Source organism: Zootoca vivipara, chromosome Z, assembly GCF_963506605.1.
Source record: "Zootoca vivipara chromosome Z, rZooViv1.1, whole genome shotgun sequence".
In the NCBI taxonomy this organism is placed as follows: domain Eukaryota; kingdom Metazoa; phylum Chordata; class Lepidosauria; order Squamata; family Lacertidae; genus Zootoca; species Zootoca vivipara.
Window position 1 is genome coordinate 944,313 of NC_083294.1, and position 24,207 is coordinate 968,519.

General features: G+C 46.1%; 1 long non-coding RNA gene across 1 annotated transcript; it reads left to right on the top strand.

The window, feature by feature from the left end:
* Positions 1–1,915: 1,915 nt before the first annotated feature.
* LOC132591504 (uncharacterized) lies at positions 1,916–19,702 on the top strand. Its single transcript, XR_009557007.1, has 4 exons — positions 1,916–2,278; positions 14,969–15,061; positions 15,493–15,551; positions 19,653–19,702. It is a non-coding gene; the product is annotated as an uncharacterized LOC132591504 (long non-coding RNA).
* Positions 19,703–24,207: the final 4,505 nt, after the last annotated feature.

Consider the following 24,207-nt stretch of genomic DNA (forward strand, 5'->3'; position numbering starts at 1 on the left):
TCACCTCTCAAAATACACCCAAAAATAACAGAACATTTTACTTGTGACCTGAATATCTATTAACAACATTTGTCATTTCAGCAGGACAGTTTAGATTTTACAGAACAAACCCTTACAGAGGCAATTTCATGCTCTGACTCTTGAAGATGGTTCTGCAGGTTTTGCTGTCTTCTCAAAGATGTCGCCAATTCGGCCTCTTTGCAGTAGAGCTGAGCATCGAGGTCCTTCACACGAGTGACTGCCAGGCTTAAATCATTCTCATTTTTAGAATTCCTGAGAACAAGCAGATTGCAAGTGTAAATAAAAGGCTTTGCATCTCAACAGGTATGGCTTTTAGCATTTTTAAATCAAATTCGGACATCACAAGCTCTATCACTAGGAGGGAGAGTGAAGGATGGATAGCCATCTAGTCGAGATTCCTGCATTGCAGGGGGCTCGACTAGATGACCTTGGGACCCCTTCCAACTCTACCATTCTATGGGTCTATATGCCTCAGCATTCATCCTATAGTAGTTCAGAGCAAGAAAATGAGACCACACAATAAAAACACAAATCCATGGGCATAGCAAGGATATTGGGGGGGTGGGGGGTTAGCCACTACTTGTCATTATCCTCTGTCTGGCTCTATCTAGCAAATTCGGAATGAAATGTCTCAACAACAGTTCTTTTAAATTACTTTCCTTTGACTCCTAAGTGCTCAGAACCATCTGTCAAAATATTTTGGATTTTGGGAGGGGCCTCTGAGACCACATAAGACCGGTCCTGAAAAACCTACATTGGCTCCCAGTACATGTTGGTGCTGACATTTAAAGCCCCAAACAGCCTTGGCCCAGGATACCTGAAGGAGCGTCTCCACCCCCATCATACAGCCCTGAGGTCCAGCTCCGAGGGCCTTCTGGCGGCTCCCTCCCTGCGAGAAGTGAGGTTACAGGGAACCAGACAGAGGGCCTTCTCAATGGTGGTGCCCACCCTGTGGAACGCCCTCCCATCAGATGTCAAATAAATAAACAACTACAGTATCTGACTTTTAGAAGACATCTGAAGGCAGCCCTGTTTAGGGAAGCTTTTAATGTTTGGTGATTTTAATATTCTATTGGAAGCCGCCCAGAGTGGCTGGGGAAACCCAGACAGATGGGCACGGTAGTAATAATAATAATAATAATAATAATAATAATAATAATAATAATAATTTCTACTTTAAGTTAAAAGGTAAAGGTAAAGGGACCCCTGACCATTAGGTCCAGTCGTGACCGACTCTGGGGTTGCGCGCTCATCTCGCATTATTGGCCAAGGGAGCCGGCGTATAGCTTCCAGGTCATGTGGCCAGCATGACAAAGCCACTTCTGGCAAACCAGAGCAGCACATGGAAACGCCGTTTACCTTCCCGCTGTAGCGGTACCTATTTATCTACTTGCATTTTGATGTGCTTTCGAACTGCTAGGTTGGCAGGAGCTGGGACCAAGCAACGGGAGCTCACCCCGTCACAGGGATTCGAACCGCCGACCTTCTGATCAGCAAGCCCTAGGCTCAGTGGTTTAACCACAGCGCCACCTGGGTCCCCCAGTTACTTACTTTAAGTTAAGTATTTTTTATTTAGTTACTTGATTTAAGAGGGGTGCAACTGTTCCCCCCCCCCCCCGGCTCCAGCCATGAACACATTTAACTTCAGTTACAGGTAGGTATCCGTAGTTGAAACAAAATAAAAAAAATTCCTTCCAGTAGCACCTTAGAGACCAACTAGGTTTGTCATTGGTATGAGCTTTCATGTGCATCCGTATCTGAAGAAGTGTGCATACACACGAAATCTCATATCAATGACAAACTTAGTTGGTCTCTAAGGTGCTACTGGGAGGCATTTTAAAAATTTTGTTTCGACATTTAACTTCAGAAAACTTGAAATCTATGGACTAAATGAAGAACCCTTGTTTTAAGAAGAAAAGAAAGCGGGATCAAGGGAGAAGGAAGGCACGCCCTCTAGAGGCTCTCACCTGGCGAGCAGCTGCCTGTGCTCTTCCTGCAGGGTCTCCAGCTCGACCTGAAGAGCAGCGTACTTCAAGACTTGCTCGTGGAGCTCCCCTCGGACCTCGGCCAACTGGCTCTCGTAGGCACAAAGTATGTTCTCCAGGCCGTTGTCCGGCGAAGCCATCGTAGCTGCAGGGACCACACCGGAGGAGCGCACTCTTGCAAGCGGTGGCGGAACCCCCCCTCGTCCTGCGTTAAGCAGAGGGAAAAGAATCCGGCCAGGGCTATATATGCGCTCCCCTGCTTTGCTGGAAGGGTGAGACAACAGTGGGTAACCGGGCTGGAGGGAAAGTACAGGAAGCTGTTTCCTGGGAAAGTGTCCTTGACAAAGTGATAATGTACTGTTGTAAAACTGATGACTGTTTTGAGAACCAGGGAAGGCAGAGTGAATTGCTTTCATTTCACTCGGTCCTGAGTATTTTGAGTAGTTTAAAACATGGGAAGAGACAAGGTTTGCTTGGAATTTGGGGGGGGGGCTCTCTGTGTGGAAAGAGTTGATTAAAGAGGTGAAGGAAATTTGGGATAATTTAGCATACGAGATTTGAGCCCGAATGGATGAAAATATTGAAATGGTGTCAGAATCGACTCCTAAGATAGAGAGAGCCATTGGTAACAGAAGCGGTGAATGTATTGAAGCAAGAAAGGGAGGAAAATTGAGGGGGAAATGGATGAGACTAATATGAAAGAATTCAGGAGACATGTAGGTTAGATATGGATGGTAGGGGTGGGAAGCAGGCAACACTTGAGGATGCCTCGATGGTTGGAAAGAGGTTGAAAATACAGTCTCTGAGACAAAGAGGAGCCTGTGAAGAAGGTGAGCACAATCTTAAACATGAGTCATTTGATAATCGCCGAAATATAAGTATGCCAAAGTTAGGAAAAAGAATGGGAAATAATTGTTATATATATGCAAAATAATGTAAATAAATCGATATATTAACAAGCTTGGACAATACACTTGCAATCAGTAGAGATTTGGGTAAAATTAGGAAAATAACAATGGATGAAGTATGAATTATGGATATGTAGATCAAGGGTCATCACTTCCAACTGGGTAGATCACTGCTCTAGAATTATAGTATTGTAGAGTTGGAAGGGACCTGTTGAAGATCACCTTTTTGCATTTGCTCTCATCCTTCATTTGCCCTCCTCCTACTATGTAGGTTTACATATCTCTCCCTCCCTCCCTCCCACACACAACCCCCCCCCCCAACAACACACAAACACAGTTTCATCAGATGCTAGTCCTACTCAGAGGAGACTCACTGAAATGAATTAAAAATCCAAACATTAATTTCAAAGGGTCTGCCCTCAGTAGGATTTCTCATGAGGTGGCCAAAGTATTGGAGACTCAGCTTCAGGATCTGTCCTTCCAGTGAGCACTCAGAGCTGATTTCCTTCAGAATGGATAGGTTTGATCTTCTTGCAGTCCATGGGACTCTCAAGAGTCTCCTCCAGCACCAGAATTCAAAAGCATCCATTCTTCAGCGATCAGCCTTCTTGATGGTCCAGCTCTCACTTCCATACATCACTACTGGGAAAACCATAGCTTTAACTTTACGGACCTTTGTTGGCAAGGTGATGTCTCTGCTTTTGAAGATGCTGTCTAGGTTTGTCATTGCTTTTCTCCCAAGAAGCAGGCGTCTTTTAAATTCGTGACTGCTGTCACCATCTGCAGTGATCAAGGAGCCCAAGAAAGTAAAATCTCTCACTGCCTCCATTTCTTCCCCTTCTATTTGCCAGGACGTGATGGGACCAGTGGCCATGATCTTGGTTTTTTTGATGTTGAGCTTCAGACCATCTTTTGCGCTCTCCTCTTTCACCCTCATTCAAAGGTTCTTTAATTCCTCCTCGCTTTCTGCCATCAAGGTTGTGTCATCTGCATATCTGAGGTTGTTGATATTTCTTCCGGCAATCTTAATTCCGGCTTGGGATTCATCTAGTCCAGCCTTTTGCATGATGAATTCTGCATATAAGTTAAATAAGCAGGGAGACAATATACAACAGGATGTAGCCTGTTATTATGACCAAAGTATCTTACCCCAAAAGATCTGCACAAGCCAGTTTACTTGAGTGCATTATTCTCAGGGTGGGGGACTCACTTATTTATAATTGCATAATCATATGGGACTAAATTGCATTATGTTGTAAGGACCTTTTATTAAATCTTAGAACTGTAAAGCTGGAAGGGACCCAAGGGTCCAACCCACTGCAATGCTTGTAACCTGGCACTGGGCTACAAGAATGTGCTGTAAACTAATGATGGCGAACCTATGACACGTGTGTCAGAGGTGACACGCAGAGCCCTCACTGCTGGCACACGCCCCATTGGCCCAATTGCTCTGTTGTTGTTGTTGTTGTTGTTGTTGTTGTTGTTGTTGTTGTTGTTGTCCCCATTTGTTCTCCCACTCCTCCTCACGCTACAGCTTGCCTCCGCTGCTGAAACCCATTGTCAAAACCCGGATCCTTTGTTGTTGTTGTTGTTGCTGCTGGTAGCCAGAGATTGGTTTTTTAACCCTTTCTGTGCTGTTTTTCTGGCGTTTTGGCAGACGATGATTGGGTGTAACAGTGTTCATTTTTAACCCATTATGTGCTGGTTTTTTGGCGCTTTGGCAGACTATGTCGGTGCTGTGTGTTAGTTCCAGCGAAGGTATTATCTGTCATTTATTTCTGTTCTCTTCCCCCCCCCCAAGCGCAGCAGCTTTGGGGCATCCCCCCCCCAAAAGCAAAGCAACTTTTGCATCCCCCCAAAAAACCTCCAAAACTTTGGTCAGCAGCTCCCCCCAAAAGCTCAACAACTCTGGGCACTTTGTGATAAATAAGGGGTTTTTGGTTAAATAATTAGTTTTTGGTTTATTAAATACAGTTATATGTTACAATTATACATTTTTTTAATTTAAACTATAAATATCGCAAAATTATGGTTTTTGCCTTGAAGTGACACACCACCCAAGTTATGCTTGGTTTTTGGGCGAATTTTGACACACCAAGCTCAAAAGGTTGCCCATCACTGCTGTAAACTATCACATTTTCAAAATGTCTGATAGCCAAGTTCCACTACTTTTCACAGGCTGGGAGTAGTGGCTCCCTCATATTGTACCCATTATGGAATTAAGACTTGAAAAGAAAGTACTTACACAGTTTGTGTTGTGGATATGCTACTTTCATAGCTTACTTGACATGGTTCAGACTGACCAATGCATTGTTTTCAGTGACAGTCTGTAGCAGTTGAAGCTGTGAAATGTGCTAGGGGCAAGCATTTTGTTGTTGTTGTGAATTCTACTGATGTTAACAAGGTTATCTGACCAACAGTACGCAAAATCTCTTAATTGGTATTTGAAGCATACAGTATGTGTTTATGAGATGAAAGCAAACTAACCATGGCTCCAATTGAGAAAATGTTTGATACACATTGACTTTTAGTGACTTTTTTTTTTTTTGGTCACTTTTCACATTTTCCACATTGAACAATGTTTTATGACCAACGAATCTGCTAGACAGAATTTTTTTTAAATAAAAAAACTGAGCATTTTTTTAGAGCTGCCTTGATGTAGTGGATTTCAAATTTTAATTATTTTTAAATATGTTCGCACGTTGTTTTAAGGTCTCCCTTATTAAAGCAAAGGATTAAGGTGTTAGGAGAACCTTAGAATGTGAGAAAAAACTATACCATACAATGTAATGTATCAAACTATTTAACATGAATAAATTTCTTTTCCCAAGCAGAGATCATGTGTAAGCACGGTGTCAGCTCCCTAAAGGTCAGCAACTTTGGGGTCCCCCCCTTTAAAAAGTTGACAACTCTGGGAAATGGGGGTGTGTGCGATGGAGGGATATTTGCACCACAATGCCGGATTTGCTTAAAACAGCCCTGGGGGCACCCTGTCTCACAGGCAAGAGATTCCATGGTGGAGCAGTAAAGAGTGAACTAGCATTACAGATGTCCCTGGTAGGTCGCCGTGTTGGTCTGACGTAGTCAAAACAAAAAATAAATTAAAAATCCTTCCAGTAGCAACTTAGAGGCCAACTAAATTTGCCATAGGTATGAGCTTTCATGTGCATGCACACTTCTTCAGATACCCTTGGCTAGATTTCCAGCACAACGCAAGTCTCTGGCAAAAAATTATGCTAACACCTTAAAGCAGTGATGGGCAACCTTTTGAGCTTGGTGTGTCAAAATTCGCCAAAAAACCGAGCATAACTCGGGTGGTGTGTCACTACGAGAAAAGCCCATAATTTCATGATATTCATAGTTTAAATAACAAAAATGTATAATTGTAATATATAACTGTGAGAGGGACCCAGGTGGCGCTGTGGGTTAAACCACTGAGCCTAGGGCTTGCTGATCAGAAGGTCAGCGGTTCGAATCCCTGTGACGGGGTGAGCTCCTGTTGCTCGGTCCCAGCTCCTGCCAACCTAGCAGTTCAAAACCACGTCAAAATGCAAGTAGATAAATAGGAACCGCTACAGCGGGAAGGAAAACGGCGTTTCCGTGTGCTGCTCTGGTTCGCCAGAAGTGGCTTTGACATGCTGGCCACATGACCTGGAAGCTATACGCCGGCTCCCTCGGCCAATAATGCGAGATGAGCGCGCAACCCCAGAGAGTTGGTCACGACTGGACCTAATGGTCAGGGGTCCCTTTACCTTTACCTTTAATATATAACTGTATTTAATAAACCAAAAACTAATTATTTAACCAAACCAAACCAAAAAACCCTTATTTATCACAAAGTGCCCAGAGTTGTTGAGCTGTTTGGGGGGAGCTGCTAACCAAAGTTTTGGAAGTTTTTTTTGGGGGGGTGCAAAAGTTGCTTTGCTTTTTGGGGGGATGCCCCAAAGCTGCTGTGCTTTGGGGGGGGGGGAAGAGAACAGAAATAAATGACGAATAATACCTTCGCTGGAACTAACACGCAGCACCGACATAGTCTGCCAAAGTGCCACAAAACTAGCACAGAACGGGTTAAAAAACCAACCGCTGGCTACTAGCAACAGCGGAGACAAGCTGTAGTGGAGACAAGCTGTAGGAGGAGCAGTAGAACAAATGGGGGGGGGGACAACAACAGCGTGAATGGGCCAATGGGGCACATGCCAGCAGTGAGGGCTCTGTGTGTCACGTCTGACACGTGTGTCATAGGTTTGCCATCACTGCCTTAAAGACTAGTATATCTACGATAGTGTAAACTTTAGTGGACCACAGTTGAACTCTGCTTCCTTGCACATGGGCGTAGGCGGGGGGGCAGGAGGGGGCAATTCCCCCCCCCCGAAGCAAAAGGCTGAGGGGCGCAGCGTGGCAGCCCCAGGCTCCCACTCCCGGCACGAAGCTCCAGAGGCGCGCGGGGAGCGTAAGCGGAGGAGCGTTAAGCGGGAGTGGGGAGCGTAAGCGGAGAAGGCAGCCACAGGCTCGTGTTCCCCACGTGCCTCTGGAGCTTCGCGCCGAGAGCGGAAGCCTGGGACCGCCTCTTCGGAAGAACTGGGAGGCGCAGGCCATGTAGCCCCACCCACATTCCCACTGGGGCCCCTCCCCTCCCACCCCTTGCCCCCGCCCCTTGCCCCCCCTAATTTTGATCCTGGGTACGCCCCTGTCCTTGCATGTACAGTTTTGGTGGCCTCACTGCAAAAAGAATACTGTAGAGTTGGAAAAAGGTCAGAAAAGGGCAACCAAAATTACCAAGCGGGTGGAGTGACTCTCCTATGAGGAAAGGTAGCACCGCTAGGCACTTCTTTGATCAGACAAAAGGCAAGTAAGAGGTGATGTGAAAGAGGCATACAAAATTCTGCATAGTGTGGAGAAGGTGGAAAGAAAAATGGTTTTTCTCACTCTCTCTTGTGGATATTCAATGAAGATGAATGTTGGAAGATTTGTTGTTGTTTAGTCGTTTAGTCGTGTCCGACTCTTCGTGACCCCATGAACCATAGCACGCCAGGCACTCCTGTCTTCCACTGCCTCCCGCAGTTTGGTCAAACTCATGTTCGTAGCTTCGAGAACACTGTCTATAACCATCTCGTCCTCTGTCATTCCCTTCTCCTAGTGCCCTCAATCTTTCCCAACATCAGGGTCTTTTCCAAGGATTCTTCTCTTCTCATGAGGTGGCCAAAGTATTGGAGCCTCAGCTTCAGGATCTGTCCTTCCAGTGAGCACTCAGGGCTGATTTCCTTCAGAATGGAGAGGTTTGATCTTCTTGCAGTCCATGGGACTCTCAAGAGTCTCCTCCAGCAAAATAATTCAAAAGCATCCATTCTTCGGCGATCAGCCTTCTTTATGGTCCAGCTCTCACTTCCATACATCACTACTGGGAAAACCATAGCTTTAACTATACAGACCTTTGTCGGCAAGGTGATGTCTCTGCTTTTTAAGATGCTGTCTAGGTTTGTCATTGCTTTTCTCCCAAGAAGCAGGCGTCTTTTAATTTTTGTGACTGCTGTCACCATCTGCAGTGATCAAGGAGCCCAAGAAAGTCAAATCTCTCACTGCCTCCATTTCTTCCCCTTCTATTTGCCAGGAGGTGATGGGACCAGTTGGAAGATTTAGCACAGATAAAAGTACTTCTTCACGGCATAGTTGAACTCATTCACCCAAGTGATAGTAATGGCCTCCAACCTGAATGGCTTTAAAAGTGAGTTAGACAAATTCGTGGAGGAGGAGGAGGAGAGGGCTATCAGTGGCTGGTAGCCATAACATCTATGCTCAGACTCCACAGCTGGACGCAGCAACAACGCTTCAAGAATACCAGGTGCTGGAAGCCGTAGGACAGAGGGCTCTTGTGCTCGGATCCAGCTTGTAGGTTTCCCCACAGGCATCTGATCTGCTGCTACTGTGAGAACAGGGTGCTGGGCGCTAGATGGGCCACTGCTGGCCTGACCCAGTAGGCTCTTCTCAGGTTCTTTGTATCTGCCTAGCAACCTATGGCTTTCCATTAAAAGGTCACTGTCTCCAAACCTTCTCAATTTATTATAAATTTTCTACCTGCCCTTTATCTGTTACCTCAGCAGGTTTCTGAAAATAATACCAGCTGGCCTTTGCTAATTCATATTATTATCTCATTGACAAGCTGAAAGGTATGCAGAGCAGGGTGACCCAGATGATCAAGTAAGCCTTAGGAGGGAGGGTTGAGAGAGTTGGGAATGTTGAGCCTAGAAAAGAAGATATGATAGCCAGCTTCAAATATCTCAAGGTCTGTCCCATGGAAGATGGAACAAGCTTGTTTTCTCCTGCGGAGGGTAGGACTCGGAACTATGGCTTCAAGTTACAAAAAAGGAGATTCCATCTAAACATCAGGAAGAACTTTCTGACACTAAGAGCTGTTTGACAGTGGGACGTTCTCCCTTGGGAGGCGGTGGGCTCTCCTTCCTTGGAGGTTTTTAAGCAGAGGTTGGATGGCCGCCTGTCAGGGGTTCTTTAGCTGTGATTCCTGCATTGCAGGGGGTTGGACTAGGTGACCCTTGGGGTCCCTCGCAACACTATGATTTTATTATTCTGTGACTCCTTGGCATGCTGGTTTGGGTTTTTTAAACTGCCCCTCTTCTGATGTTGTCCGTGCTCCCCTTCTGAGCTGAAGCCTGGAGCCAGCCAGTACTATACTGACAGATGAACACAGGCATGGAGCCATGAAATGTTCCACCCAGGGAGGTGGCCAAGTCCTGGGATGGGGCAGGCTGTGCATTCCTGCACGAGAGGTGTGGGGTACGCCTGCTGCTTGAGGAACGGTCTGTGTCATTATGTCATCTGGGCCCCGGCTTGTGCCAGCACACAGAGTGATGCAAACAAGGCATCCTGGAGCCAGGAGGTGAGCATGGGAGCCGGAAACGGAGGCTTTTTCTCAAGAGCAACATCATCCTTCGTTCACAAAAGTCAAGCAGAGAAGCTCCTTTCAGAAGGTTGGCCTGGCTCCGCGGCGCTCCTTGCTTCCAAGAAGGGGTGAGCGGCCAAGGATTCTTCCGAACCAGCATTCCAGCCCCCTGGGATAAGCCTAGCTGCCCTGCCCAGACATCTGCCCCCCACCACACCCTCCAAGCCCTACTACCTTAAAGCAGGCTGCTAGCCCCGGGTCCCCCAGCTGCATGCCAGCCCCCCCCACCCCACGCTTCTTTTTTCCTCCTCCAAACGTCCTGTCTTCCATCTCTGCTGCTATTCAGGGAGTCCATTCTGTGAAGACTGGCTCAAGGGATTTTTGTTCTTTTCCTGTGCTAAGTGAATGAATCTCTCCCCACCTCTCTCTGGCTTGTAAATCCATACAGCCCGAAATAGCTCCTTTGCAAGATGCCCACACAAGATGGCAGCATTACGGATTCTCCTTGTGTCTGCAGCACCTCCAGAGAAACGCCTCTTGCCTGCCAAAGGGAGGTCTGTGCTCATTAAACTCCCCCCCTCTCCCCTCCAGATAATTCTGATGAGGCTCCATCCATCACGCTCTTCTCCAAGCTCATTTCATTCTGCAAGTGGGACATGACTGATGCTTGTGAAATCATGCACAGCCCTAAGAATGTGTGTGTGCAGGGGAGGTTTTCACCCCCTGGCATAATATTTTAGCTCAGGGTGGGGTTGCTGGAGAGATCACCAAATGAAACGCACGTTTCACCAAATGCACATGTTTCACACGTCACCGCTAAGCCAATGGACTCCGCTGCCATGTTGAGGGTGTTTTCTGGCGTATATTAAGACGCAAGCGCATGGCTGGCAGGCTCCCACCGAATCATACTTCATTTGGTACTGATTTGGTAGATACTGATATCCACTACTGCAAGGCTTCATTGTTCCTGCAAGAACAGCCATCCTACTCATTCAGGTTCCAATGTCATATATCCAGCCATGTACGCTGGATCTATAATAGCAAGTCGCCACCTGACTCTTTGTTTTGCTTCATTGCAAAATATTTAAACCCCTTAGTAAAGTTTTTTTTATATAAATAAAAACTTTAACAACAACAACAAAAGATCAGGAGGGTGGAATCTACACATGTTAAAATCGTTGTGAAAATGCTTTTTTAAAAATTGTTTTGAAAAATGCATTGAATTTGCTATAGCTCACAGTCATCTAGTGTCACAATTGTATATTGCACTTTGCAACACATGTAAGTAAGTAAAACCTTTATTGGCATCAAACAAACTTGCAGACAAAATAATAACAGATTAAAACTGTCACTGTGGCAAACGCTGTGTTAAGAGAGAGAAGGGAATAATCTGCTATCCGCTTTCACGACAATGGGGCTTCTAATAATTCAGACGACTGCAGAGTTTAACGACGAGAAAATAGTAAATTAAGATATTGAGCCACCATCTTGGTGAGGACCGGGTCCTTCCCCAGCAAAAGGAATTGTAAGATTTCCCGCTCTGGTCTCCTTCTGGGGATGCAGAGCCGGTCCAGGAATTGTTGACGAAGGTCGACGTAGAGATTACAATGAAAAACCATATGTAGAAGGCTTCCCACCTGAGGGTCATGACACGGACAGATCCTCTCATCCTTCGCCCTGCCTGAGAATCTTCCCCACAGGAATCATAGAATCATAGAGTTGGAAGAGACCACGAGGGCCATCCAGTCCAACCCCCTGTGTGAAAACTTCCATCGAAGGAGAGTCCACCACCTTCAGAGGTTGCCCGTTCCATCGCTCTTAAAGCTATGCTTTCCCATTTTTATAGCAGGCAGCTTCAAGTAGGCTTTTAGAATCATAGAATCATAGCGTTGGAAGAGACCACGAGGGCCATCCAGTCCAACCCCCTGCCGAGCAGGAAAAACCATCAAAGCATTCTTGACATATGCCTGTCAAGCCTCTGCTTAAAGACCTCCAAAGAAGGAGACTCCACCACACTCCTTGGTAGCAAAGTCCACTGCCGAACAGCTCTTACTGTCAGGAAGTTCTTCCTGATGTTTAGGTGGAATCTTCTTTCTTGTAGTTTGAATCCATTGCTCCGTGTCCGCTTCTCTGGAGCAGCAAAAAACAACCTTTCTCCCTCCTCTATATGACATCCTTTTATATATTTGAACATGGCTATCATATCACCCCTTAACCTTCTCTTCTCCAGGCTAAACATACCCAGCTCCCTAAGCCGTTCCTCATAAGGCATCGTTTCCAGGCCTTTGACCATTTTGGTTGCCCTCCTCTGGACACGTTCCAGCTTGTCAGTATCCTTCTTGAATTGTGGTGCCCAGAACTGGACACAGTACTCCAGGTGAGGTCTGACCAGAGCAGAATACAGTGGTACCATTACTTCCCTAGATCTAGATGCTATACTCCTATTGATGCAGCCCAGAATCGCATTGGCTTTTTGAGCTGCTGCATCACACTGCTGACTCATGTCAAGTTTGTGGTCTACCAGGACTCCTAGATCCTTTTCACATGTACCGCTCTCAAGCCAGGTGTCTCCCATCCTGTATTTGTGCCTTTCATTTTTTTTGCCCAAGTGTAGTACCTTACATTTCTCCTTGTTAAAATTCATTTTGTTTGCTTTGGCCCAGTTGTCTAATCTGTTAAGGTCATTTTGAAGTGTGATCCTGTCCTCTGGGGTTCGATGGATTTGCGTTGAACCTGGCCAACGAAAATGCCCTTCTTTCTTGTGGGTTCAGTAGGAAGTCAAGATAATTAGGTTTTGTTTCATAAGCCCACGGGAGGTGGAAAAGAAGGGGGGAACATGTTTTGTCTGCTGCCGCTACAAGATCCTGTCTCTCAATGTCCCACAACCTTGTTATGACTGTGGCTTTGGCAGATTGTAAGGACATTGAGCGGAGAAGTTCTACTGAAAGCCCCAGTTGCTGTACCTTCCTGTTGAAGTGTTGCAGCCCTGGGGGGAAGAAGGTGTCTGAAAGCATTACCTGGAGGAAGGGATCTCTGTCAGAGTTGAGGCAGATTTTTAGTCAGAATATAAGGAATCTTGCCCAGGCGACAGATTCCACCTTGTGTTGAGCTCCCTCTAAACATAAAACTGCATATGGGACGCATCTTGGAACAGATAAAATCTTGTAGAGGAAGGCTGATTGCACTTGCTCTACTGTCTGGGTGAACCCCGGGATCCAGATTGGAATGCCGTAGAGCAGTTGTGAAATGGTCTTGGCATTGAAGATCTTGAGTGCAGAAGGGATATGCGAGTTGCCCCTTGTTGTAAAAAAATCGCGTAATTGCCTGCATGGATATCTTACTGGCGTTCACCGCCACGCCTCGATGTGGAGACCAGAGGAGCCCGTGGTGAAGGGTGATTCCTAGATAATTGAATTTAAAGACCTGCTGGATGGGTTTACCTCCAAAAACCCAGCTATAACTCTTGCATGAGTTACCAAACACCAGGATTTTGCTTTTTTCAAACACCCTCCAGATGTTTTGGCCTACAACTCCCATGATCCCTAGCTAACAGGACCAGTGGTTGGGGATGATGGGAATTGTAGTCCAAAACATCTGGAGAGCCGAAGTTTGGGGATGCCTGCTGTATTCGAAAGAACAAGCAGCACCTGGCTGATTTTGGCCCCACAGGTGCATATCCAGTATGTGTGTGTGTTAGGGGAGAGATAAGCCATGTTCTTAGCCACAGGCAGAGTTTGTGGTGGCAATGCTTCTGAAGGATCCGCTTTGGCGGAGCAGCTGCTGTCCTTTCAGCACGGATCATGCCCTGTCCAGCACCCCTGAACTCTCTTTTTTGTGTAAATAAGAACCCACCTGGCCGGCCTGCATTTCTTTCTTCCTTTCTTCCTCTTTCCCTCTCTCTGTGTGTTCACACTTTGTGGCTAAATTTAGCTTTCTAAACAGCTTGCCCTGTGTAATAATTCATGGATTGATCAAGAGGTCACAGCTTAACGGGGACCAAGTGGTGGTGGTGGGGCACTGTTCTTGCCTGCTTGCTGCCTTCAGCCCTAGACCTTGGGAGTAGGCAAGGTTGTGGGTGGGGGGAGGCTAGGCTAGGCTAATCCAGCCTTCTGACTTGAGTAGGTGGAGAGCAAAGTTCAGGGCAGGGTGGAGAAAGGCTACTGGCGGAAGGTCAAGTGAGGAAGGCTTAAAACACAGCTGAGACTGAGCTTGGGACCCTTGCCATGAAGCAAATGCAGGCGCCTCCGAGGATGTGCAGAGTTCACACATCTGCACCCCGTCGAGTAAGCACAACTACCTGCATTTCAAGACTGAGCCCTTCAAATCAAAAGATGAAATCAGAGGGCCTTCTTGGTAGTGGCGCCACCCTGTGGAACACCCTCCCATCAGATGTCAAGGAAATAAACAGTATGTGACTTTTAGAAGACACCTGAAGGCAGCCCTGTTTTTAATGTCTGGTTTTTATTGTATTTTTAATATTTCTGCTGGAAGCCACCCAGAGTGGCTGGAGAAATCCAGCCAGATGGGCGGGGTATAAATAATAAATTGTTATTATTATTATTATTATTATTATTATTATTATTATTATTATTATCATCATCCGACTGACTTTCTCTCCAAATGATTTTATTTGGGCTTTGGGGAGGGCTGTTTTGTTTGCTACAACACACACACAAAAACTGCTCCGTTCTGCTGCTTCATTCAAAACCCGCTTTAATGAATATTTAAGTGGTGCAGCTGCATCAGGGGCCGTTTCAGTCTGACAGCCCCCCCCCCCACAAGTGGTCTTTGAACAATCCCCCTGCAGGCCCTGCCTGCCTGCCTGCCTGCCTCCCTCCTGAGCTGAGATAAAAGTAGCCCTGTGCTTCCGGCTGAGAGAGAGAGAGGAAGGTCGGGGAGGGGCTTTGCAGTTTGCAATGAACAAAAATCAGGATGGGTAATGCAGCGGGTGCAAATGGTTGCATTTACAAATTGACCATCATGAAATCCAGAGGTGGAAATTGGATAGGTATTTTTATCCACTAGCCAAGTATCAGGGCTGCTGCCATGACCTTCCCCTCCCCCCCACACTGGAAAGGTGTGGTGTGCAAAGCCTTGGGGCCAAGCTGGATGGCAACTGGCCACCCTAATGCATCTCTCTGCCCTCTTCCTCCCCGCAGTATGAATTTAAGGCCAAGAACATCAAAAAGAAGAAGGTCAACATCATTATCTCGGTGGACGGAGTGAAGGTGATCTTGCGCAAGAAGCAGAAGGTGAGGAGTGGGGCCTAGACAAGTCATGCTGGAGAGCTGGGAGGGGGCAGGAAAAGGGCCCCCACCCACTCATCCTGCAAAAAATGATCAAGGGGATGGAGGGCAAACTCCCTTAGCAACATTTGAGACTTCTTGGTTTGGAAAGAAGGTGAGGGGAGAGTGTGAATGTTGTTGAAAATCACGCATGAGGTTGAAGAAGTAGATGGACCTCCCTTTCCCTCTCTCCTAGTTCTAGAAACTAATGGGGTCCTCAGGGGATTCAGAATGCTGGAAGATTCAGGACAGGCGAAATAAAGTACATAGTTAAACTGTGGAACTCACTTCTACAGGAGGCAGAGACGGCCACCAACTTAGATTGCATTAAAGGGGCACTAGGCAAATTCATGGAGGAGGAGGAGAGAGCTATACTAATGTTTTGTTCCTGTCTGCAGAGAAAGGAGTGGGCCTGGGACGAGGGGAAGATGGTGGTCATGCAGGATCCTGTTTACAGGTAGGTTGTTGCGGATTCTCCCGGCATGCACACAAAGATCCGGCGCAGCTCCAAAGGTGTAGTATAGTATCAACGCCTTCAAGTATTCCCTTTGCAAAGAAATAAGGTTTATTAAAATAAAAGGTATTATCCACCTGTGAGTTCCATCGTTTTTGCGACTGAAGGTTCCGTGTACTCTTAAAGGAACCAGGCTTTCATTTATACTGGTGGCAGTGAGAAATAAAAACACAACCTATATGAAAAGCTGCCCTATTCTTCCAGGTTGACCCCTGGCCCTTTGGTGGGCTAAAAGATGGTCACTAGTGGCTCAGCTCCCTTCAGTTGCCCCCCCCCTGCCCATTGGGCTCATATGGGTCCTGCTGTCCTCCTCAAGAGGGAATGCCAACCCGGCCTCCATTCCAGCTGGCCTCTCTGTGTCTGCTGGTGCAAATTCCTGGGGTTCCCCTGCTGACCCACCCAGGCAGTACCTGACAGCTGTCCTCTGTCTGCGCTACCAGATTGGCAAAGCTGCTAACTTGGTCCAGGTGGCTCAATCCCCTAAACTGGTAATTGCTTCCACCTCATTGGAGCAAATCTGAAGGACAATCTGCCCATGCGGGTGGTCCGGACAGTGGGCCAGGCCTTCGAGGTCTGCCACAAGCTGAGCCTCCAACATGCCCTGCAGAATGCCGACGGCCAGGCAGATGGAGCCAGCAACAATTCTGCAGACGACCCTCAGGTGGAAGGTGAGGGGGTCCGGGTCGGATCTGCGTGGGCATTTCAAAAGGGTTCGGGGGTGGGGCCTGGTTTCTTAATATTAAAATTTAAAATACCTGCCTGGTGGTAAGAAGGAGGAGGATAAACACTAACTGGTTTTTTGAAGCATAAGGGGGCACCTAAAAGAAGATGAGAGCATGGATTCCCCCCCCCAACAGATTGGTCTTTGCTTGTTTATTTAAATAACTATGACTTTCTTATTTCATAAATTTTATGTATGTCGGTAGGGAGCATAGAATCGTAGAATTGTAGTATTGGAAAGGATCAATAAGGATCATCCATTCCAAACCCCCACCCCCACCCCCCACCCAAAAAAATGCAGGAATCTCAGCCAAAGCATCCATGACTGATGGCTATCCAGCCTCTGCTTCAAAACCTCCAAGGAATGAGAGCCCACAGCCTCCTGAGGGAGAACATTTCACTGTCAAATGGTTCTTACTGTCAGAGAGTTTAGTTGCAAATCCTCAAAGCGCCTTCTTTCTTGCACTGATGTCCCAGCTTTTTCTCCAAGGAGCTTAAGGTGGCATAGTACCTTGCTCTCCCCACTCCTCACTAAAATCCTCAGAACAGCCCTGCAAGGTAATTTAGGCTGAGAGTTAGTCGTTGGCCCCCCAAGGTCACACTGAGTGAACTTCATGGCCATGGGGGGGGTTTAGATTTGGACCCTGGTCTCTTACGTCCATCCTGACCATCTAACACATTAATCCATTCGCGTTTTTAAAAAATTCAAAGCTATGTACAAGAGGAGGTTCTTCTTGATGTTTTAGTTACAGGAGGTAGCCATGTTGGTCTCACGTAGTCAAAACGAAAAAAAAATTCCTTCGAGTAGCAGCTTAGAGACCAACTAAGTTTGTCATAGGTATGAGCTTTCGTGTGCATGCACACTTCTTCAGATACACTGAAACAGAAGTCACCAGACCCTTATGTACAGTCAAGAGGGTGGGGAGGGGTATTACTCAGAAGGATGGTGGGAATGGGTGATTGGCTGATAGTAGTGGTAAACCTGTTGATGACTGTTAATGACTGACTGCAATTGGTCTTGTTGTTGTTTTTTAAATAACAGCACATACTGTAGAACAAGAACATATAGGAAATGATACGGAAAATGTCAGCTCCAGGAAACTTAGGGTGATGACTTTTTTACGACCTCATTTCCCTGTATCATAATTTGATGAGCTTTCATTAAAGATTAGATAAAGTTTTACTTTCAAATAGATTTGATAAAAAAAATCTCACGCACAAAATGATTTTAAAAATTTTATTGATCAGTTTTTTTACCATTTTTGAAGTCACTGTAGGCAGATATAAAATTGAACCCAAGCTTGAGAGTCACATATATACAACATTATGTAGGGTCATCAAACACACAAGGAAGCTTTTTTTAGCTGCAGTAACAGTAGAGACGCCGCTAGAGGACAATGTTTTGCTACCTCTCCTGTAGGCTCTTTTCCCAGCAGGTGTGACATTTGTAGAGCCTATGTTGCTAAGAACACTCCCCATTGTGGAATGTGGTGTTGCGTCCAAATTTGATACGGAATATATATAGAATTGTTAATACAATTTTATGAAATGGTAAAACGGCATCCAAAAAAAATAAAAACAGTTTGTGCGTGAACTTTTAAAATATTTTATTAATTTTATTAATAGGCAAAAGTTCATCCATTTGTGCTACAGGAAATAATTTTTGAGGGAAAAAAATGAAAAAGTCATCACCCTAGTATTGGTATTTCAAGATCTGGACCATTGCATTAATGAAAAAAGTTAACAAAATATACCTGAACCTTATGCCACCCAAAAATGAAAGACAACTTTGTAAATTATGCTTGGCATCCATTTATAAAATGTACTAAAATAAAGGGACCTCTTTGGGAGCTGCCCTCCTCTCGGTGGAGTTCTCTGGGAAAACATTATTGGATAATATGCAGTGCTGTTTTCGGAATCTACCAACCCCCTCCTCATTTCTGTCCTTTTCCTCCTCCCCCTCCTGACTTTGTCCTTTGATCATTTCTCTCACTCTTCATTACTGTTATTGCTTTCCATGCAGTAAGGTAAAGGTAAAGGGACCCCTGACCATTAGGTCCAGTCGTGACCGACTCTGGGGTTGCGCGCTCATCTCACATTATTGGCCGAGGGAGCCGGCGTATAGCTTCCAGGTCATGTGGCCAGCATGACAAAGCCGCTTCTGGCAAACCAGAGCAGCGCACGGAAACACCGTTTACCTTCCCACCAGAGCGGTACCTATTTATCTACTTGCACTTTGACATGCTTTTGAACTGCTAGGTGGGCAGGAGCTGGGACCGAGCAACGGGAGCTCACCCCGTCACAGGGATTCGAACCGCCGACCTTCTGATCAGCAAGCCCTAGGCTCAGTGGTTTAACCACAGCGCCACCTGGGTCATTAGGAAATGAAAATAAAAACAAATGTGGATGGGGGGGGGAGAGAAATAGTATAGATTCTGGTTACAGGTAGGTAGCCGTGTTGGTCTGGGTCGAAGTAAAATAAAAAAATTCCTTCAGTAGCACCTTAAAGACCAACTACCGTGTTTCTCATATTATAAGACACGTCTTATATTTATTTTTTCCTCAAAAAAACACACTATGGCTTATTTTCAAGGGATGTCTTATTTTTTTCCTCCTCCTGCCGCGGCCGGCATTGCTGCTGCACCTATCACTATGTCTTATTTTCGGGGTATGGCTTATATTCCTTGAATGCTTGAAAATCCTGCTATGGCTTATTTTATGGGTATGTCTTAAAATATGAGAAACAGGGTAAGTTTTTATTTTGGTATGAGCTTTCATGTGTATCTGAAGAAGTGTGCATGCACACGAAAGCTCATACCAAAATAAAAACTTAGTTGGTCTTTAAGGTGCTACTGAAGGGATTTTTTTATTTTAGTATAGATTCTGATATAGTACAATTCTGCTGCTTTGTCCAGTTGATGCTGGACATGGCTGGGCTCAGCCCTGTGGGAAGTTTTGTCTGAATTGACAAAAAGCCTTCATTTGGTGCTGAAGCCCCAGTAAGGTCCAACACCTGTCTAAAGAAGTATGCATGCACACGAAAGCTCATACCAATGACAAACTTAGTTGGTCTCTAAGGTGCTACTGGAAGGAATGTTTTTCTTTTGTTTTGACCTGTCTAAATGTGCCTGGAAGCGGGAAGCACCATGTTGCCGCCTCTTGGCTGAGTTGATAAAGGAGTTCCTGCATGAGGTTGAAACGGGGGCCCCCTTAAAGGCAACGCTCTCCCAGGTTGCAAAGCAGCAGCCCCCCCCCAACAAGATGGGCTCCTTCGCCCTTGGGAGAGTGACCCCCTCTGCTCTCTGTTGTTGTGTCACTTTGAAGGTTTCCAGCTGGCTGGGGCAGCAATGGCTGACGAAGAAAACGGTCCCGAGCCTGTGAGCTGCACTTGGCCGCACCCAACCCACAATCTGGTGTGATCCTGAAGGACAGGACCAGCCAGGTAAGAGCCCAGTGCAATGTTTTTTCTCTCTCCGGGGAGGCCCAGAAGAGCAGGAACAGGTACCTCCACTTTGCAACTGCGTTCTGCCCTCTCAGCCCCCCCTGCAAGGTAGATTAGGTCGAGATAGAGTGACTGGACCAAGCTTGCCATGCTCCACTTCATAGCTGCATTGGGGAGTTTGATTTAAGGCAGTGGGGGTGGCCTGAGGTGGCACTACAAGGCAAGGGGGCAGCAGGGGCCACAGAATAGTAGAATTGGAAGGGTTCCCTAGGGTCATCTAGTCCAACCCCCCTAATAAGAGCTCCGGAGCGAGAAGGGTTGTAGTCGCGGGGGCCATTTTGAGCACCATCGTTGCCCTCGCAGAGGGAAGCTCCGTGCCGGAGGCGGAAAGCGCTGGATATTTCCAAAGAAGGATTTGGAAAGTTAGAGACCATGAGTAAATGGACTTAAAATTAAAATTAATTGGATTTAAAAATTGGAACGGGGGTGAGATTAAAAGAACGGAAGCCTATCTCCCCCCACTGATTGAGGAGGAAGCAGTTGAAGGAGGGGACCTGGAGCCGGTTCTAAGAAGCTTTTTATTTGAACATTCCAAAGGACTGATTAAGGGTTCTCCCCCAGAGGCAGGGCAAAGTGGGAGAATATGCTTTGGGCAGTAAGAATCCCTGCAATCAGATTTAATTGAGGAAGGGAGAACCCCTCTCTACTCTGAAATTGGCCGCCCGGACGGAACAGCGAGCAGAATGTGATACGGAAGGAGAGTAAAGATTTGATTGTTTAAAGACTTTTAGTTTTGACAGCAGGAGGCTAAATTGAGCGGAACTTTAAAAATTGGACAGTTTAAATTGAAATTTGCCATATCCTGCTTGAAATAAATATAAAGTGGAAGTTATAACATTTGGAATGGATATACAGTAGCCAGTCTGGACTATGTGGTACAGTTGCAATCTGTAACCTTTTCTTGTTTCTCAAGTTTTGCTCTGACCTTGTAAACTTAGAAAAAATGTCAACAAAAGATTATGCACCTGGGTTCCAGGGGAAAGTGATGAGACTCTTGTGGCAAATCAAAATTGGAATGTATAAGACCCAACAACAGTTGGAAGAAATAAACCAAGATTCACAGAAAGAGGACTTACTTAGAGAAAAGGTACAATATGAGGACAAGACATATGAACTGAACTATAACATAAGCAAAGAAAATAAAGATGGAACACAGGAACTACCTGAAGACAAAGATCAATCCGAAAACTGGAATACCTCTTTTGTGGAGGAGAAGAAGCAAAAATTTATGGACGGACAGAAAGCCCACAAGAAAAACAGTCTGCAAAAAAGAAGCAAACATTGGGGGGGGGAGCACAGATGTATGTATGGGGGGAGGGGTGGGGAAAGGATGATTTTTAAAAAGAGAATTTAATAGAAAGTAAGGATAGTTTAATAATATGATTGGAGAGTTAGGAAAATAGAATGGGGAACATGATAAGAAAACTGCACAAATGATTTAAAATGAAAATCACTAAAGGGGGAGGTAGGGGAAGCCCGTAAATATGATTATGAGATGAAAAAGAAGAGAGTAATAGTTTTTTAGTTTTTTCCTTTCTTTTTTCCTTTCTTTTTCATGTTTTTTTTCTTTTTCTTTTTCCTTTTCGCTCTTTTTTTGTTTTTCCTTTTGTGGGGGGGAAGGGGATTTTTATTTTTGTGGGGGGGAGGGCTTTTATTTTTATTTTTTATAAGACATGTATGAGAGATAGCTGGGCGGACACCCTTCTCTGTCTTCTCTCGTTACTCTAGAGCCCACTGGTGGCAGAGGTGGGTTCTGGGGGGGAGGAGACACACTCAAGAAGACACACTATGGCTTATTTCCAGGCGGTGTCTTATTTTTTCTTATGCGTCCAGCCTTGCCTCTTCCTTGGCGCCCTCCAGAACTGTGCCTATCACTATGTCCTATTTTCGGGGTATGGCTTATATTGGGCATATGCTTAGAAATCCTGCTACGGCTTATTTTATGGGTATGTCTTATTTTAGGAGAAACAGGGTAGGTTAGCAGAATTTGGGGGGCTTTCAAAAGCCAGCATATGTGGTCAGCTGTTTTGCTCACAGATGGCTGGGGGGGATTTTTCTCAGCCCAAGGGCCACGTTTCCTCTTGAGCAGCTTTCAGGGGGCCACATGGCCACATGGCCAGAGGCAGAAGTGAGTGGAGCCAAGGGTGTGGCGCACCCCTTCACACAGAGCCCTACAAATGCAGATTCACCACCGCAAGATTCCTGTGCTCCCACCTCCCCCATCTCTATACCCATCCAGGCAGGTGAGAGGCACCATCCTGATTTGAGGACACATTCCAGCCAGGAAAAACCCCTTTCTCAACACAGGACGATCACGTCTTGCACAATTACGCTCTCTGCCTTGCTTACCCGGCAAGTCCTGCTCGGATCGCAGGGTGCTCTCGTGAGATCTTGCTTAAAATCTCTTCCCGGCACCAGGGGAAAGAATGCAAAGAGTTTTAAAGCTCTCTGCCTTGTGTGCAGTTAATTTGTGCAGTTTAAACTGGAAGGCTTTCAAATTAATTGCACACAATAAGCCAGGCATCCCCAAACTTCGGCCCTCCAGATGTTTTGGACTACAATTCCCATCATCCTTGACCACTGGTCCTCTTAGCTAGGGATCATGGGAGTTGTAGGCCAAAACATCTGGAGGGCTGCAGTTTGGGGATGCCTGCAATAAGCGATCATACTGAATGTCAGTTTAGTATCGGAGAATGCTGCTGCCCCAAGATAGCACCCAACTACTGTTTGCTAGAATTGCAAAGTTGTAGGGGCTGCTGCTCAAATCTCACTACAGGCAAGCCAAGGGTGGAACAGCTGCTTTGCATGCAGAACGTCCCTGGGTCAATTTCTGGGCAGCACCTCCAATTTAAAAGCACCTCGAGGCTGCAATGCGCTCTGTGTGGGTCTGTTTTCTGAGGCTCCAGCGACTGCAGAGTGCAGTGGCCAGGATGCTGGTGGGGTCACCTGGCTGACAGGATGTGACCCCCTTGTTCAGGCATCTGCACTGGCTGCCCATCTGCTACTGAGCCAGGGTCAAGGCCCTTGTATTCATTTACAAAGCCCTGAACCCTTTTATACAGTATCCCAGCTTGATCACTCAGATCATCAGCAGGAGCATTGCTGGTTGTTACCTCAGTTGGTGAGGCTAATTTGACGACACCAAGAAACCGAGCCTTTGGTGTCCATCAGCCCAGCCGTGTGGAACACTCTGCCCCTAGAGATCCAGCAAGCACTTTCTGTTTCAACTTTCAAATGCCTGCTGAAAACTTTTCCATTTTGCCTGGCCTGTGCACGCAGCTACTTAAGAACACGTCCTTCCACGGTAGTTGGCTGATTTCTGATCTTAGCATTCTTACAGGGTTTTTATTGTATGATTTTATCTATACTGATTGTAGACTGATCTGATATATCTATTTTTTAAAATGAATAGGTGAATACAAATAAAATATACCGTATTTTTCCATGTACAAGTCTAGGTTTTTTCAAAACCAAAAAATTAGGTTTAAAATTGGGATTCGTTTTATACACGGGTAGTGCTGAGGGGTGTTTTCTTAATTTGGAGGGCCCCCCCAAAAAAGGGACATCTTATACATGGGGGCGTCTTATACACGGAAAAATACAGTACAGTGGTGCCTCGCTTAACGAATGACCTGCTTAACGAAATTTCCGCTTAACGAAATGATTTTTCCTGCGGAGGTTGCCTCGCTAGACGAATGCGTTTTACGAAAAATTCGTCTAGCGAATCGTGGTTTCCCATAGGAATGCATTGAAATTCAATTAATGCGTTCCTATGGGCAAAAAAAAAAATCAAAAAAATTTCAATGCATTCCTATGGGATTCGCTAGACGAATTTTTCGCTATAAGAAAAGACCCGTGGAACGAATTAATTTCGTCTAGCGAGGCACCACTGTTTATTTTTTTTATTCCTGATTAAGTTTGCACACTGCCCTTTATCCGAAGATCACAGGGTCGTTCACAACATAAAGTTATTTATTTGTAGAAGTATCTCTGCCAAACATCAGGGCAGTGTGCAAAGTCACGAGAAGCCTTTGAAGGCCACCCAAAGCCACCCACCCCTTCTCCATTTGGCAGGTTGCAGCCCCTCATCCCCAGGCTGAACCCACCCCCTCCAACCCTGCGGAGGAGGTCAAGCAAAACCACCTTGCCCAGCCTAGAAGCAGAGGCGGACACCACAGCAACCACCACCAGCAGCACCTCTGGGCCCGGCCACAGCATGTCCACACTCGCCAGCAGCACCATCTTCTCCCTGGCCAGCTTGGAGTCTGAGCCCAGGACGCTGGGAAGAGGTCACAGTTGCGGCCGTGCCGAAAACCAGGCGGCCCTAAGCCAGGAGCGGGCTGGGGAGGGTGGACAGGCACCCCCAGCAAAAGGGAC